The following is a 16,001-nucleotide window of genomic DNA, read 5'->3' as shown; positions in this document are numbered from 1 at the left end:
TGAAACTCACTGCCACAAAATGGGGTAATTGTCACTGGCTTCGATCAATGACTTTGGGTCCGGGCTGGCGGGAGATCGGGAATCCTAGATCCAAGGGGTTCAGAAACTTCTAGTTTTGTGTCATGAGAACCTGGAAATGTAGGGCTTGCAATCACCACACTCAGCCCACACTGACCCCAGAGCACCCACCCCAAATCAAACCCTAGACCTAGATCCCCAGGCTGGGGGTGATGTGGCCTGGGCAAGATTGCAAGCCCTACATTTTTGGGTTCTCATGACAGAAAATCGGGATCGCATGCATTCCTTGGATCAGGATTCCCGCTTTCCCGCCAGCCTGGATCATTGTGAGAACATGCCTTTTAAAGGGAGATTAAACAAATCAAAGAAGAAGGACAAGGTTTAACAAGGCCTATGAGGAGGGCAAGATGGACGAACTGCCATGTTCAAGTGCAGAATATCTTAAACATTAGATGCTGGGGGAAAGCAGAAGGCAAACTCCTTTAAGCCTTGTTTGTGAGCTTCCTGGTGATATCTGTGGGCAGGAGGAGACTGTCTTAGATTCAGCAGGGTTTTTATGGATATCTTTATAAAAATAATGACACTCTGTGGATCTCCTCTAACCAAAGCCCCCCTCCATAAATCTTGCCTTAAATTGCTTGGGGTCGGGGGAGAAAGGAATATGAAGAGAAAGAAGCAGAGTTGATGTCTCCAGTTGCACCAGAAAGAAAACTTTGAGAAGAGCTGGCTGGCTCTTGAGGAGGGGTCTGGAGGAGGAGACGGCGGCTTTCTTGGCAAAGAGAGCTGGAGGAGCTGTTCCAGCAAGAGGCAGCAGATGCCTGGAGGCCGGAGGAGGAGGAGGAGGAGACCAAGGTGGGGGCTGATGATCCATGAACTTGTGGGGAGAAGAGGTGGGAGGAGAATCAAGGGGGCTGAATTCCGGACTGATTCACACATGCCCGAACATGGAGGCTTCATCGCTCTGTTACTCACCACTTGGTGACTCACCCAATATTAAGAACTGAGCAGAGGAAGGGAATCGGGTCCCTCCCCCCAACCAGAAGGCTGCTGTGCTTTCTGGTTAGAGTAGAACTATTCCGCAACTGCTTCTCTCTGCCTCATGGGAATTTTTATGATGGGAGTTTCATGTCAGAATCTTTACTGAGGAGAGGGAGAGCAAGTGGCCCAATCCAACCCCAGCACAGCATCCCTTTATGTTTCTTTTAGATTGTGAGCCCTTTGGAGATAGGGAGCCCTCTTTATTTATTTATTTTTATTTCTCTGTGTAAACTGCTTTGGGAACTCTTGTTGAAAAGTGGTATATAAATATTTGTAGAAGAAGAAGAAGAAGAAGAAGAAGAAGAAGAAGAAGAAGAAGAAGAAGAAGAAGAAGATTCTAGCAGGGTTTGCTACTTTGTTGCAGAGGTGCTGGATTACCCTTTAAAGTCCTAAGCAGCCTGGGAACGGATTACCTCGAGGACCACTTGTTCCCTTCCTTTTGTGCTGACCGCTAACAGATACCCGGTTAGTGGCTGTAGGGAACAGGGCCTTCTCAGCGGTGGGGTTCGGCCTGTGGAACTCCCTCCCTCCCTAGGAAGAAGAGACTTGCTCCTTCTTCCCCAGTCCTCAGACAAATCCTATTTTATCACAGGCGGCTTTAGTTCCACCTCAAACTGAGTCTGTTGCCTTTCTCTCCCCTCCTGTTTTTGCAATGTTACTGTAATTTTACTATGAGCTTACTTTGGACGTTCACACTATCTTTTTATTTCACTTGGGACATGCATGTGTTGATCTTATATATTTGTGAGCTGTTTTCCAGTCTCTGATGAACAGAGGCTATACATTTATAGGTACATAATCAAACACATTTGTGAGCAAATTACAATGAGCAGTTCACAGTTTTTAAGGACTTCACTGCAGTGTGCAAACCCAACAAAGGCTTAAATCTGCCTCTATATTTAAGTGGTTCCTGATCTTTTATACTCCAGGCACAATGGCTGCCCTGTATAATGCATCTAACTGGTTTTGTTTGCCTTTATAATTGCCAACTGATCAAGCTTGGGTTGCTCATGTGCCTTGCAATCAATCAATCAATCAATCAATCATACTTAGCATTTGTATTGCACTTTCATGCATTCAAATAACTTCTCATACAGTATCTTGTTGCAAACCTTACAAAAACCGTGCAAGATGGGTATCTATTATTGCTGCAAATGCAGGCTGTGTTTTGTCTGAGACTACCCATTGCGTTCATGGCAGATTCTAGAAGAGTTTATATAATACTCACACACCCCACCCACATAAATAATAGACACTACAATTCACATTAATAATACACATTAATAATAGACACAATAGTCTAGAGGAGGAGAGCTGGTCTTGTGGTAGCAAACATGACTTGTCCCTTTAGCTAAGCAGGGTCAGCCCTGGTTGCAAGTGAATGGGAGACTTGATGTGTGAGAACTGTAAGATCTTCCCCTTATGAGATGGAGCCACTCAGAGAAGAACAGAAGGTTTCAAGTTCCCTCCCTGGCTTCTCCAAGATAGGGCTGAGAGAGAATCCTGCCTGCAACCTTGGAGAAGCCACTGCCAGTCTATGAAGACAATACTGAGTTGGATGGACCAAAGGTCTGACTCAGTAGAAGGCAGCTTCCTATGTTCCACTTGCCTTGCAGGGTCATTTGCAACACATCAGCTGCAGAAACCAGCTTTTCCTAGCACGGAAATAAGCACTTATTAGCACTACACTTGCTAATAACTGTAAGTTATACGAACATAAGACTGCTGGATCAGGCCCAAGGAGGCCCATCTAGTCCAGCACCCTCTTTCACACAGTGGCCCACCAGATGCCACTGGAAGCCTACAGGCAGGAGTTGAGGGCATGCCCTCTCTTCTGCTGTTGCTCCCCTGCAACTGGTACTCAGAGGCATCCTGCCTTTGAGACTGGAAGTGGCCTATAGCCCTCCGACTAGTAGCCGTTGATACACCTCTCCTCCAAGAAGTTATCCAAACCCCTCTTAAAGCCATCCAGGTTGTTGGCTGTCACCAAATCTTGTGGCAGAGAATTCCACAAGTTGATTATGCGTTGTGTGAAAATGTACTTCCCTTTGTTGGTCCTAAATTTCCTGGCAGTCAGTTTCATGGGATGGTTCAAGTGTTATATGAGGGAGAAAAATTTCTCTCTATCCACTTTTGCCACACTGTTCATCATTTTATAGACCTCTATCATGTCTCCCCACAGTTGTCTTTTTTTCTAAACCAAGAAGCCCCAGGAGTTGTAGTCCTGCCTCATAAGGAAGGTGCTCTAGGCCCCTGATCGTCTTGGTTGCCCTCTTCTGCACCATTCCCAGTTCTACAGTGTCCTTCTTTAGATGTGGTGACCAGAACTGTACGCAATACTCCAAATTTGGCAGTAATCCAAGTCATGGTACTCTGAAGTTAACAAAGGCCGCTAAAAAAAAAAGAAGTTGGCAACTCTGTTTCATTCTTCCTGCACTCCTGGGCAACCTTACTCAGCAACAAGCCCTCTTGAAGCGTGAGGCTTCCTTCTGAGTAAACATGTGTAGGGTTGGGACACTCACTTCTATTTGGATGTACAGCTGGGATTATCCAGATACTGAAACAGCTGTTCTGCTGATTTCATTGGCTTTGATTTAAGCTTGGGCCTAAAGGTTAATAGTTTAAGGGCTTTTAAGGATAAAGAGGGCAACAAGTTCAAGGTCAAAAGGGCTGGGATTTCTAAACCTGAGCAGACACTTTCCATCCCTTTGGAATATCCAGATGTTGGCAGGAAAGCCCATTTCACTGCATCGATGCCTGCTTTCCTACCTTATGCTACTCAGGGAAAAGGAAAAGAACTAGGATGAAAAAACATCTCTTTATATTCCTCCCACATCCCTAGAAACAAAGAGGGTGGTGGAGAAAATTCCACCACTCAGCCCATACGGCTTTGCACTGCCCAATCAACACCCTGCGTCATCCATCTATTACAGTGGATTGTCTGCAGGGTAATTAGGATACATCCACCAACAGGGTGTGTGTGTGTGTGTGTGTGTGTGTGTGTGTGTGTGTGTGTGTGTGTTGGTGGCTGCAGGTACTGCCTCATCTGCTCCAGCAGCCCCTAGCCACAGGCCTAGCAGAATTGGGGCCACTAACAAAGAGATATGGGCTGGTGTCAGAGGAGTCACCCCATCACGGTGTCCACATGAGTAGCAAGCTAGCTTTCATGACTGTCTGCTCTATAGTATGTGGTAAAGCCAGCATAGTGTAGTGGTTAGAGTGTTGGATTAGGACCAGGGAGACCGGTGTTCGAATCCCCATTCAGCCATGAAATTCACTGGGTGCCTCTGGGCCAGTCACTTCTCTCTCAGCCTAACCTACTTCACAGGGTTGTTGTGAGGAGAAACTTAACTATGTATACCGCTCTGGGCTCCTTGGAGGAAAAGTGGAATATACATGTAAAATAAAATAAAATAAAATATATATCTCAGCTTAATCTACCTCACAAGGTTGTTGTGAGGATAAAAATAGGCATGTACACTGCTCTGAGCTCCTCGGAGGAAGAGCAGGATATAATGTAAAATAAATAAAAATAAAAATAAAGCCAGCTCCCGTTCACCATTGCATACTCCCACCTTTCCAGATAGTGGCATGCCATAGCATCCCTGCATGCTCATTAGAACTGTGCAAAGCAGCCCCAGTTCAATTTGGGACCCACTTCAACACTTCAGAGTGCCGCCCCCCGACCCAGTTTGATTTGGGGCTTTGGAAGAGCTCTTGATTCCTTTTGGCCTGATTCAATTCATGGCCAGCCCTTCATCATCCCACCTTTGCCGCTCCCTCAAGATAGGCCCCCAAACATAGGAATGCCGGTACGTAAGAAGCTGCCTTATACTGAATCAAACCATTAGTCTATCTATTTCAGTACTGACTATGCTGACGAAAATGACTGGAGATGCTGACAAGGATGGAACCTGGGACCTTCTGCATGCAAAGCAGTTGCTCTGCTACTGAGCTCCGTCCAGGGCTGGTGCTGCCATCAGGCCAACTAGGCAGCCGCCTAGGGCACAGACCTCAGAAGGGCGCAGTGTGTATCAAATACATTAAAATTATTTCTGTGCCAAAATATTTTCTTTTGTATTTGAGAAAGATAATCAAAAATGGATGTATTTCCTATTCTTGCCATTTAAAATAAATTGAGCAGTTTCAAGTTTTGTGCTTTTCGTTTTTTCTGCAAAGCATCTGTTTTTGAAAATCGAAGTTACAATTTTTTTTTGGGGGGGGGGTGTATGCAAGTACTTAGGCTTGCCTAGGGCACAAAATAGTATGGCACCGGCCCTGGCTACGGCCCCATCCAAGCATTGCACAGCCCTTGTACTCCTGTACCTTCCAACGTGTTATAGATGTCAAGAGGAGCATGCTTGTAACACTCCTCTTTTCATGGCAAGATCGCTGCTCAAGGGCTTCTACACATTGCAGGTGGATGGGGGCTCTGCAATGTCTGTCTTTATTTATTTTTCAGATTTCTATCCTGCTTCTTTCCCACTGGGGAACTCAAAGCATAAGGCAATATCGAACAAGATGATAACATATCTGACAGAACCAGCAATTAGAACAGATTACTCATTCGGCATCCCCCAAAAGCCTCTTGACAGAGCTTGCGTGGGGATGAGCGACCCCTGAGACTGTCCAGCTGTTGTTGGACCACAATGCCCTTCACACTCCGGCCTACCTCCCTGCACACGATCGCCTTTCCTCTGAGGGCTCTGCCATTTGTGTGGCACATGAGCGGTGCCATGCCAAGTGGCAGAGCTGGGAGCCGGAGGAGGAAGTCCTCTGGCATCCCACAATGCACTGCGCCAGGAGTGTGATGCATTGGGGGGTTTCCCCGCTGCCAGGGCGCTCTTGCCACTTGGCTCTGTGTACGCTCGGGCTGCAGGCAGCCGGAGAAGACACATGGCCCAAATTTGAGGTAGAAGGGCCTAGAGCACTGGGATCGGGACTGATCCTAATCCTGAGGAGAGGAGAGCTGGTCTTGTGGTAGCAAGCATGACTCGTCCCCTTAGCTAAGCAGGGTCCACCCTAGTTGCAAATGAATGGGAGATGAAGTGTGAGCACTGGAAGAGATTCCCCTTATAGGGGATGGAGCCGCTCTGGGAAGAGCAGAAGTTTCCCAGTTCCCTCCCTACGCAGCATCTCCAGCATAGGGCTGCTTGTGAGAATGACCTTAAGGTGTTGTACGGATATCCAGAGAATACTGAAAGGCTGAAAGGCATCATCTCATACTGCATGGGAGAAGGCAATGGTAAACCCCTCCTGTATTCTACCAGGAAAACCACATGGCTCTGCGGTCACCGGGAGTCAACACTGACTCGACAGCACAACCAACCCCAACTGGGCAAACTGGTCAATTGGCCAAAGAGGTACCGTGGAAGGTGGTGAGTCTCTTTGCACCTAGCTGTTGGAGAGCAAATGACCCTATTCAGCTCAGCATACTGTCAGCCCTTTCTTACGACTGATCTTGTGAGAGGGCTGCAGCCAAAGCTCATCTTCCCCACAGACAATCCAGCTGCCAGGTCGGAGTGGGTCAGGGCACAGAATCCCACACACCCAGAAGGTCCGCTGTTTCCCTGGCAGTGTGGAGAGATGTGCGGGTTGGGACGTGTCCCGCCTCCTGGAACTCCCACAGTGCATCACGTGAGTTGAAATGCAGTATATAAATATCATTAATCAGCTTCCTAAAAAATTGTGGGGTTTTAATTTCTGGGGTTTTTTTTAATTGTTAATTTTTTTAAAAAGTTTTTTGTATATATTTTTAACTGGTTTTATGCTATTGTTAACTGTCCAGAGACAAAAGTTTGGGACGGTGTATAAATTTGATTGATTGATTAATTAATTAATTAATAATGTTGCAATGCAGGCTGGAATGGGCAGTGAGGACTGACACATCTATATCAGCTTGTCAGAGTTTACCTAGCAAGGCTATTTTCTGCTGAATTTTCCTTAGAAATTAAGCACTGCCCTTATCCAACCATTGTAATCCAGAACCCACTTTTTTTGGCTAGTTTGCATATCCCTTAGATTGAACAGGGGTTCCCAACCTGCTAAACTACAATTCCCACCATCTCCAGCCACAATAAATTGTAGAGTTGTCATTCAGCAACATCTGGGGTACTTCAGGTTGGGAACCCCCTGCCTTAGAAGAAATACCCATTTGATCATCACTTTTCACCAAGACTAAATTGACATTATTGGTTTTTTAAATTTATTATTTATTTGATCTCTATATTATCCAACTTCTCCCCTCCTTCTTCTCACAAGATAATTTCAGCTCTGTCATACACAATCCTTAAAACAAATAACAGGAGAGTAAGAGACTAGGAAAGCAATTCACACAACGGGCAAATGTGAGCAAGGAGAACAGCATGGGTTGTTTTGTTTTGTTTTTTTATGATGGAATGGGTGGCCCCAGCCTGGCTTGCGACCAAAGGTAGTTAAAAAAAAATTCAAAATGCAATTTGCACAGTTTCTGTGAAGCATGGGTGTGTGTGTGTGTGTGTGTGGTGGGGCGGGGTGGGGGGCAGAAATAAAATCTGGCGATCCAGTCCTTCACAAGCTGATGTTCATTCAGTGTCAGGCAATGCTGGCAGGAGAGAGAAACAGTTGATTAAATAGCATTGTGGGAGGGAAGAGCTTTAAGTGGGGGAGATGAAATAGAGAGATCTGCATTTAAAAAGCAAGTTGTGCTATAGGGCCTGATACATAATGCCGTTAAGGCAGGGGGTCTCAACCTGAGGTCCCCAGATGTTGTTGGATTAAACTCCCATCATAGCCATGGAACACTGGTACATAGGAAGCTGCCATATACCAAGGCAGACCATTGGTCTATCCAGCTCAGTATTGTCTACACAGACTGGCAGTGGCTTCAGCAGGAATCTCTCTCAGCCCTATCTTGGAGAAGGGAGGGAGGGAACTTGGAACTTAGATGCTCTTCCTTGCGTGGCTCCATCCCCTGAGGGGAATATCTTACAGTACTCACATGTGGTCTCCCATTCAAATGCAACCAGGGCAGACCTTGCTTAGCTAAGGGGACAAGTCAGGCTTGCTACCACAAGACCAGCTCTCCTGATGAGAGTTGCAGTTGAGAACCCCTGAGTTAAGGAGAAACCAGGCTTAATTGTTACCAGGGTCTGCTGTTTTCAGTGCCAGACGTTAGCCTTGCAAATCATGAAATAAGCTTCTTGGAAATTGCCCTCCACTCACCAACAGGGTTCTCACACAACAGATTCGGGGAACAGCTCCAGATCAGAAGGTGGTACTTCAAAAGAAAGTCAAGCCCTAGCACCTCTCCTTTTCTTTGAAAAATTAAGCACGGGTTATTTATATTTCCTGAAATCTGCTCCAGCCACAGGATCACACCTTAACTCCACCCCCACCTCAGACCGCTTGATGGGGGTGATACTGCCCTGCCTTTGAATGGCTGTTTTCAGGATTACTAACACTCACAGTGTTGTATTTAAAGTCCTTTAAGATAATTATTCACATGGGGTTATCAATGTGCATGGCACTTCATACAGTATAAAAGGGCAGAGGGGCCTGCCCTGAGGTGGTTACAATCTACATTCCATCACAGGGAAGTCAACAAAATAAAGGGTCATGGAGGCAGGGATAAACAGGGGAGGAATTTGCATCTCGTTCAGTCCCATGTACTCAAATTCTGTGGGATATGGGGACTAAGGGACTAAGCCAAAGGCTTCTCACAAAAAAGGTGGGTTTTGAATGCAAAGACCCCTGTTTTCCAGTTTGGAAAACACTTGACACTTCTCTCCAAGCATCCCAGCTGCATGTGACTGTGGACTAGATTGACCAACATGCAGACATTAAAGTACGGTTGATCTCAAAGGAGAATTGACAGTTTCCATCATTGGATTTCAGTGATCTCATCCAAATTTCCTCTCTCCTCCCCCAACACCCCCACTTTACACGCCCATTGCTAATGGCACAGGAAGAAACCCAATCGTTACCAGTATACTCAACTTGAAAGAAAAGTCAACATGGAGAGGTTATAACTGGAGAAAGAGCGCCATCTCTCTGTGACTTGGAGAAAATAAAAAAGGTGACTTGCGTGAGATCCATGGCCAGCATTACCCCCAGCTAGCACAGCAAACACAAAAAAACTCTCCAAGAACACAGAACAGCTAATCTACTCGGCGTATGAGTTGGCCCTGAATACTTTCCACTAAGAAGTAGATATACACACCCCTGTTGATCTGGCTTCATCACCCACCATCAGACTTGGACTTGTTGGCGTGAAGGCTTTCTTTCTTTCTAACTGCAAGACATTTTTAATGGCAACAGCAAATATACCAGGGCAAGGGAGATGTCTAATATGAATGCCGAAAGGGAGCCTAGCAAGTGCCAACGATCCCTTTAAAGCAGGGAGCTGTACAACAACAACATCACCTGGGTACCCAAGTCTGAGAACCCTGGCTTTAAAGCAAAGTTATGCTGCATATCAGAGGAAAGAATGTGAGAGCGCTTGTTGTGCTTGGCTGGCGAATGGAGAGAAGAATTGATGGACGGAGAAGGCAAAGGATGTGTATGGTTGCATCCAACTTGAAAACTGCAACCCGAAACATACGTACCAGGAGGAAATAAGTCCCATTGGACTTCACTGGATTTAATTGTGAGTCATGTTTAGGAACAAGCTGTAAAACAGCAAGTGTCACGCATGGAAAGATTTTGGTGGATGGATGCTCTACATGGGAATCGATGAACAGAGCCTGGGTGGGTGGATGAAGCGAATACCAATAGACCCAATACCATTCCCCCCCAGAAACGTCCCTGGTGACAAGCCTGAAAACGGATGTAGAGAAGGCAGTGATTTTTCCTACAGGAATGGGAAAACCTATCTGAAAACTGTTCACAGCCTTTTCCACCACGCCACTTCACATCCCAAATTTTTCATTCCAAATTCGACAGGCAGGCAGAGTGATTGTGAGCTTTCAGTTCAGCCTTCAGAGAAGCAGGATCTCTTATTCTGCCATTATTGAGTGCCAGGAGTGAGAATCACTCAGAACTGCCACCCCCTGATACCTGCTGTCTTGCGGATCCAGTTATTAAAAATCAGGTAACAAACCATATTTACAACTCCAGCCCACCGGGAATGTCATGAATGAGGCTATGTACTCCATCAAGGATTTGGAGGTACCCAGAAAGATATTTCTTAGCCATTGGCTGGCAGGGGGTGTGTGTCTTTTTTTTCATCCTACCCATTGCATATCAGCCAGCTGAGCCTGGACAATTTCCGTTAACCTTAATGACTCCCTTTGAAGTCAATGGACTAAAAGTGACAAATCCAGTACATCTGGCTTAAGTGCTCTGTGGATCAGGCATCAGTCCAAGAACTCTGGCTTTGGAGACCAGGCATCCCAACCTGTCGGGTGGTTCTCTTTGTACGGCCCACAGTCTAGCAGTGGGGAACCGAGGAATATCTGCTTCTGCAAAGCAGTGCCTAATTCCATAATACATTCCTTCCTATAGCCCAAGGAATTCTCGCTGCCCCATTTCATTTCACTCACTCGCTTCTGGGGCAATTCCTGGTGACATTCTAATGTTCAGTGGCCACAGAACAAATATTCTGTTCTGTGTTGGGCAGCAAACTCACGCGGATTTTTGCAGAAGAAATCGGGAGTCTAGTCTTTTGCCCAGAAAGCTGTTTATGCAAAAATACACGCGGTCTTGTAATCCGATGTAACACGTTTTCCTGTAGATTTCACATTCACGAAGATTCTGTAACTCAGAATCTACTTAACCCAGGCTTATAGATTTCTCGGGGAGGAGGGGAAATTGCTGCTTCTTGTACATTTCTGTGCCTTTCTCTACCGGTAAAATAAAGCGAGCTCAAACGCTCCTTTCTCTTCTTCTGAATTATTCTTGGATGAATTGCAATGTTAGATTAAAAAACCTTTTCATGTTAGGTTGGTCAAGTCCAGAAAATTTCAAAAAAACCATTTTCCCTTTTACTTTTGCAAAATCCTTTTCAGACAAGCTCCTGATTGAGACTGTATTTTAAAAGGCAGTATATAAACTGGCTTTTGAAGGCAGTTTTAGTTCACCAACCCGGTCTCCCGATTTTCTTGGAAAGGGCCACACCACAATAGAAGTGCTCGCGGGCGAGGGGGACCAAATACACGAGTCCAGTGGGGGGGAGGGAATGCACTGCAATCCCCAAAACATTTCTCAGGAAAATGTTAGGTGTTGGGGGGAATTAGGAAGATAGAAACAATGCCTATCTCTGTCTGGAGAAGCCTGCAAAGGGGCTGGATCGCAAGCCCGTCCTCAAACACGGACGCCTTCCCCCTTGAAAACGTCCCCCCCCCACACACACATATCCCACCCGAGCCACAAGGCAGTTGAGCGGAAGCTCGTGTGCAATGGAACCCACCAGCTTCGACCCACGTGCCCCCTCCAGCCCCACCTGCGGGCGGGCCCCCCTTCAACTCCGAATCCAGGATCGCCCCGGAGGCAGCTGAGCTGAGGCGGGCCCTGTTTTCCGGGGCAGCGAGAGAAAGTTCTTGGCACCGTTTCTACCTGGAACAAAAAACTAGCCAGGAGGACTCTCCCTTCTTTCCTTTCCTTTCCTTTCGCGGTAGGAGGGAGGAGGGGGCGAGGCGAGGAACAGGCTTGGTGGGGGGTGTGGATCTGGGGGTGGTGTTAGAAACCCCAACGGGGTCAGGGGCACGGAGTTTGGTGCCTGCCTGTAGGCACAGGTCCACTCCAGCCGATTCCACGCACACACGACTCTCGCAGGGGGTCCCCTTTTTGAGAATGTGTCCCAGAGGACACCAATTTGCAGCACCATCCCTGGTGTGTGTGTGTGTGTGGGGGGGTGTCCCAGGAAGAGCGAGAGACCATTTCCTTGAGAATCTTGACGGTGTGTGTGTGTGTGTGTGTGTGTGTGTGATTGGCTGCTCCCAATGCTAAAGCAGTTGCCAGGCGTTCTCAAGCCTGGGTCCCCAGATCTTGTTTGACTCCCATTCCCATCATCCCCAGCTAAAGCAGCCTGTGATCACTGTGGCTGCTGGTGATGGGAGCGGGAGTCCAATAACATTGGCGGGGGGGGGGGGAGAGAGACTCAAGGCTGAGATCCTCCCTGAAGCTGAAGACAGCGACTGGATCCAAGAGCCCCTGGCTTCAGTGGGAGCAATTCAGCCCACTGAAACTTTGGCTTACCTGAGTTCTGATGAATCACAGTATGTGCGTCTTGCCCGCCCACTCCCCGCTTCTCTCTCTGGATACCCTCCCCCCTCCTTTTAAGCGCAAAGCCCTGAGCAACGCATCCTCAACCCTGGCTGCACGGCTCTTTGCTCCTTCGCCATCATCACCCGGGGCACCGGGACCCCGCTTCGTCCTGTGTGCCTGAAAGAACCATGAAGGAGGCGACTTGCCTTTTCCAACCCGATGCCGTCCCTTTCTCTCTCCGCCCCCCGCCCCCGCCCTCCTCAGGCTGAAAAGCAAAACCATCAACAGGTAAAACAGGAAGACGGGGGAGGCGGCGCCGTCATTTCCCGATCCACAGAGCAAGGCTGGAGGCCGGAGCTGCAGGTGCCTCCCTTCCTGCCTGGCTCTCGGATTGGCCACGGAACCCTCAAATGTGCCCGAGGCAGACGCAGCAGCAGCAGCAGCAGCAGCCGCCCAGAGGGACACCAAAGGCCACCAGCCGGGCTGCAGCCTCGTCGCCTTGGAAAGGGGTCCCGAGCCAGGAGCGCTGGCTAGCGGCGGGATCCGAGGGAGCTGTCCAAGCGCTAGCCACGGGGATGCGTGGATGCCCCTGCTCACCCGCAGCAGATTTTTGCAGAACATTATATATATATATGTGTGTGTGTGTGTGTGTGTGTGTGTATACACATACACACACACACATATATAATATACACACATATATATATATATATATATATATATATATATACACATTATATATATATATATATATACATTTTATATATACATTATATATATTATGTCATTATGCTATTACTTTGACCTTGCTATGATATTCAGACCGGGTAGCTCAATACAATCGATGCATTCGGGTCAGGAGCTCAACAGGGCAGTGTCACCGGGGCTCCCCTCCCTTTCCTCTCCAGCGACCCAAACGCGCAGGGGGAAATACCTGGCTTTGGATGGAGTTGGACATCCCTGGCAAGGCAATACCTCCACCGCCTGGGCGATTCCCTCTCCTCCTGCCTCCCATTCGGATCAGACGCTTGGAAGGACTGAGGCTGGACCCTCCGGGGCAGGGTTGAATCCCCCGGGTTAGCACGTGCGGAAGCGGGGGAGACGTGCACGCACACCCCCAAATCCTCGTCGCCCGTCTCCGTCCTCCTCTGCAGGTTAGGAAGAGGCAGGCTGGCAACCGAGCAGGCTTCCCAGGGGACCGAGAAGCGCCAGCGGAGGGTGCCTTGGCAATGATGCCCTTCCTGGCGGAGTCTCCTGAATCGCGCGCCTTTACTTCTGAAGGACCAAGTACATGTAATGGGGGGGGGGGATCTCCGAGGAGTGCATGCGGCGTGTAAGCTGCAAACGACAGCTTCCAGAATGCTTCAGTGGCGGTCAATGGGACGACGAGAGAGCGCGCGCTTCATGTGGCTTGCGAGTGCGCAAAAGACACTCACTGTGCCTTTAAAGAATTCCTTGTTTGTTTTCTCTAAAATGTGCTCTTTCAGAAGTGTGGGAGGGACAAATGCTTGTGGGGGGGGAGAAGAGAACTTCGTGGCTGGGGAGCATGAAAGGGTCTGCTTCTCCTTCCTCCCCCCCCCACACCGCGTCCCCCTTTCCATTCCCCCCAGTAACTGCCCACAGCTGTACTGGGGGTGATTTCAAAGCGGAGGTCCCGGCTCTCCAACTTGCCAGAAGATTCCCAGCCTGGTTCCTGGCTCTCCCCTTTACTCGCGAGTCAGTCCTTTTGGGGCCGGCGGGCTGGATTCCCATCTAAGCCTGCGAGGAGTGCAGCCCCAGCCTCGCCGCCCCCCCAATGCAGACTTGTGGGTTTCCCCGGCCTCTCTCAGACGAAACACTGCCTTGGCGAGGTCAGGTCTTCTCCGTGCCGAGGCTCCACAGACCCCTTGGGCAAAAGAACCGGGGTAATCCCCACCCCACCCCTTTGCATCTCCACTGATAGGGAAGCTGGCTGGCTTTGCAGTGCGCTGGGACTCCCCCCTCGCAGGCAGCTCTTTCCCTCTCCTTCGCAAACTGGTAGATTTCATCCCCCACCCCCAAATCCGCACCCCAAATATTCTCTCTCTCTCTCTCTCTCTCTCTCTCTCTCTCTCTCTCTCTTTAAAAAAGTAACTCTGGTTACCTTCAATGCCCTCAGCAACAAGGAGGCTAAAGTTGAAATGGTCGCATATGTCACTGATGGAGGAATTAGTTAAGCTATCCAACTGGTTTTGAGTCAAAGGCAACAGATATTAGGAGGAGAAGTCTCCCCTCTCTGTAAGTTACATCCACTCCTCAAGAGCCAACTGGTTAAGGAAGGTTCCCCCCGCCGCAACACAAAAAGCACACAGATACACACCAAAGACCCACAGAAAACTCGAAATCTTACCTTTTCGACCATCCAGCAATTATATCCTTTCCCCCAGCTAGGGCAAATTCCAAATGGAAACCATGCACAAATCCAGAAGTAAGAAAATGGCCATTGACGAGAGAGTCCAAAAGGCTTTCGGGGTGGGTGGTTCTTTTGCCTTTTCTCCCCTTCCAAGCCTCTCTCTCTCTCTCTCTCGAACCAAACCAAGCAAAACTTTGCTCCAAAAGGTAAAGTAAAAGACAAGACAAAAACCGCTTGGATCTTTCAGTACCCAAACCAGAATGCAAGCTGCTTAAGAATCATCTGAAGGCGGCAGGCATCCTTCGCGAAGGGAGCAGCTCAAAGCCCACGCTAGAGAAGGACTGCAGCTGAACGGAAGAAACCCGAGGAGGGATTAGATCCACCGGAGAAGCGAGTGAGTCTTCTTCGAAAAACCGAAAGGTTCAAGGTAGCGTTGTGTGGCCCCCAGCCCCACCGTGAAAGCGGAACCTTCTTTCCCGGGAAGATCAGATAGGCGCATATCCATCCATGGCCAAAGACCCTCTTTGAGGCTTCCCTGAGTCTGTTCTCCTTTTCGAACAATTCTGCTTCTGGATTTCGGTTTTCCTTCTTCCCTTCCCTTCCTCCTTCTCCCGGTTGTTGCAACTAGACTCGGTTTATGTAGCCAGAGGCTGCATTAAGGATTACATCAGGCTTTTATAAGCTTCCCAGCTCGCACATTAGAGAGAGAGAGAGGGGAGAGAGAGGGAAAGGGAGGGTGGGAAGGGAAGAAGGGAGGGAGGGAGGGAAGGAGGGGTGGAGAGAGTCAGAGAGAGAGAGAGAGAGAGAGAGAGAGAGAGAGGCTGATAAAAGAGCTCTCTCTTTTTCTCATACACACATCCCGCTTTGTTAAAACGGGCAGATCGGAGAGCAAACCCTAAAATAAGCAACCTCCATTCTATCTAGATCTTTAACAGCAATAAAACCCCGAGAGATCCAGCGAGCAACGGAGAAAGCCTGCCAGAGCAATGGGGCTCCCAGCCGGAGCGAACTTTATTCCAGCCCGCGGAGACAGGCGGGGAAGGAAGGCGAGCGAGCGAGACGCGGAGCCGGTGCGGAGGGGCGCTTGGTCTGTTTGTCCCCCGTAAATCTGCCCAATCCACTTGTAATCACGGTGCGCAACCCGGGCCAGGTAATAATCCCCGCCCGGGAAGATGACCGGCAGGGAGGAGGTGGCGGCGGGGGGGAGGCCCGGGGTGTTCCCTGCAGCCGATGGCAAGAGCCGAGGAGAGGTAAAGGGAGCTGGGCTGGGGGCGGATCGGGGCAGCGATGCAGTGGCGGCGCGAGAGGAGGAGGCTGGAGGCGAGCTGGCTGGCTGGCTGGCTGTGGGGGCGCGCGGCTCTCCGCCTGCCCAGTGGCGCTGCCTGGGAGA

General features: G+C 48.9%; 1 protein-coding gene across 12 annotated transcripts in view; it reads right to left on the bottom strand.

Moving 5' to 3' along the window:
• ADGRB1 (adhesion G protein-coupled receptor B1) overlaps positions 1 to 15,489 on the bottom strand; it is a 464,876-nt gene extending 449,387 nt beyond the window's left edge. For 11 of the 12 annotated variants that reach the window (XM_053246405.1, XM_053246412.1, XM_053246399.1 and 8 more), the window contains exon 1: positions 14,609 to 15,489. The gene's annotated coding sequence lies outside the window, so the exon portion shown is untranslated. Of the gene's footprint in view, positions 1 to 13,174; positions 13,469 to 14,608 lie in introns of those variants that run through there. The other variant, XM_053246401.1, reaches the window with a different exon arrangement.
• Between the last annotated feature and the right edge of the window lie 512 nt (positions 15,490 to 16,001).

This window comes from Hemicordylus capensis, chromosome 4, assembly GCF_027244095.1.
Source record: "Hemicordylus capensis ecotype Gifberg chromosome 4, rHemCap1.1.pri, whole genome shotgun sequence".
In the NCBI taxonomy this organism is placed as follows: Eukaryota; Metazoa; Chordata; class Lepidosauria; order Squamata; family Cordylidae; genus Hemicordylus; species Hemicordylus capensis.
This window is presented reverse-complemented; position numbering and strand designations above follow the sequence as displayed.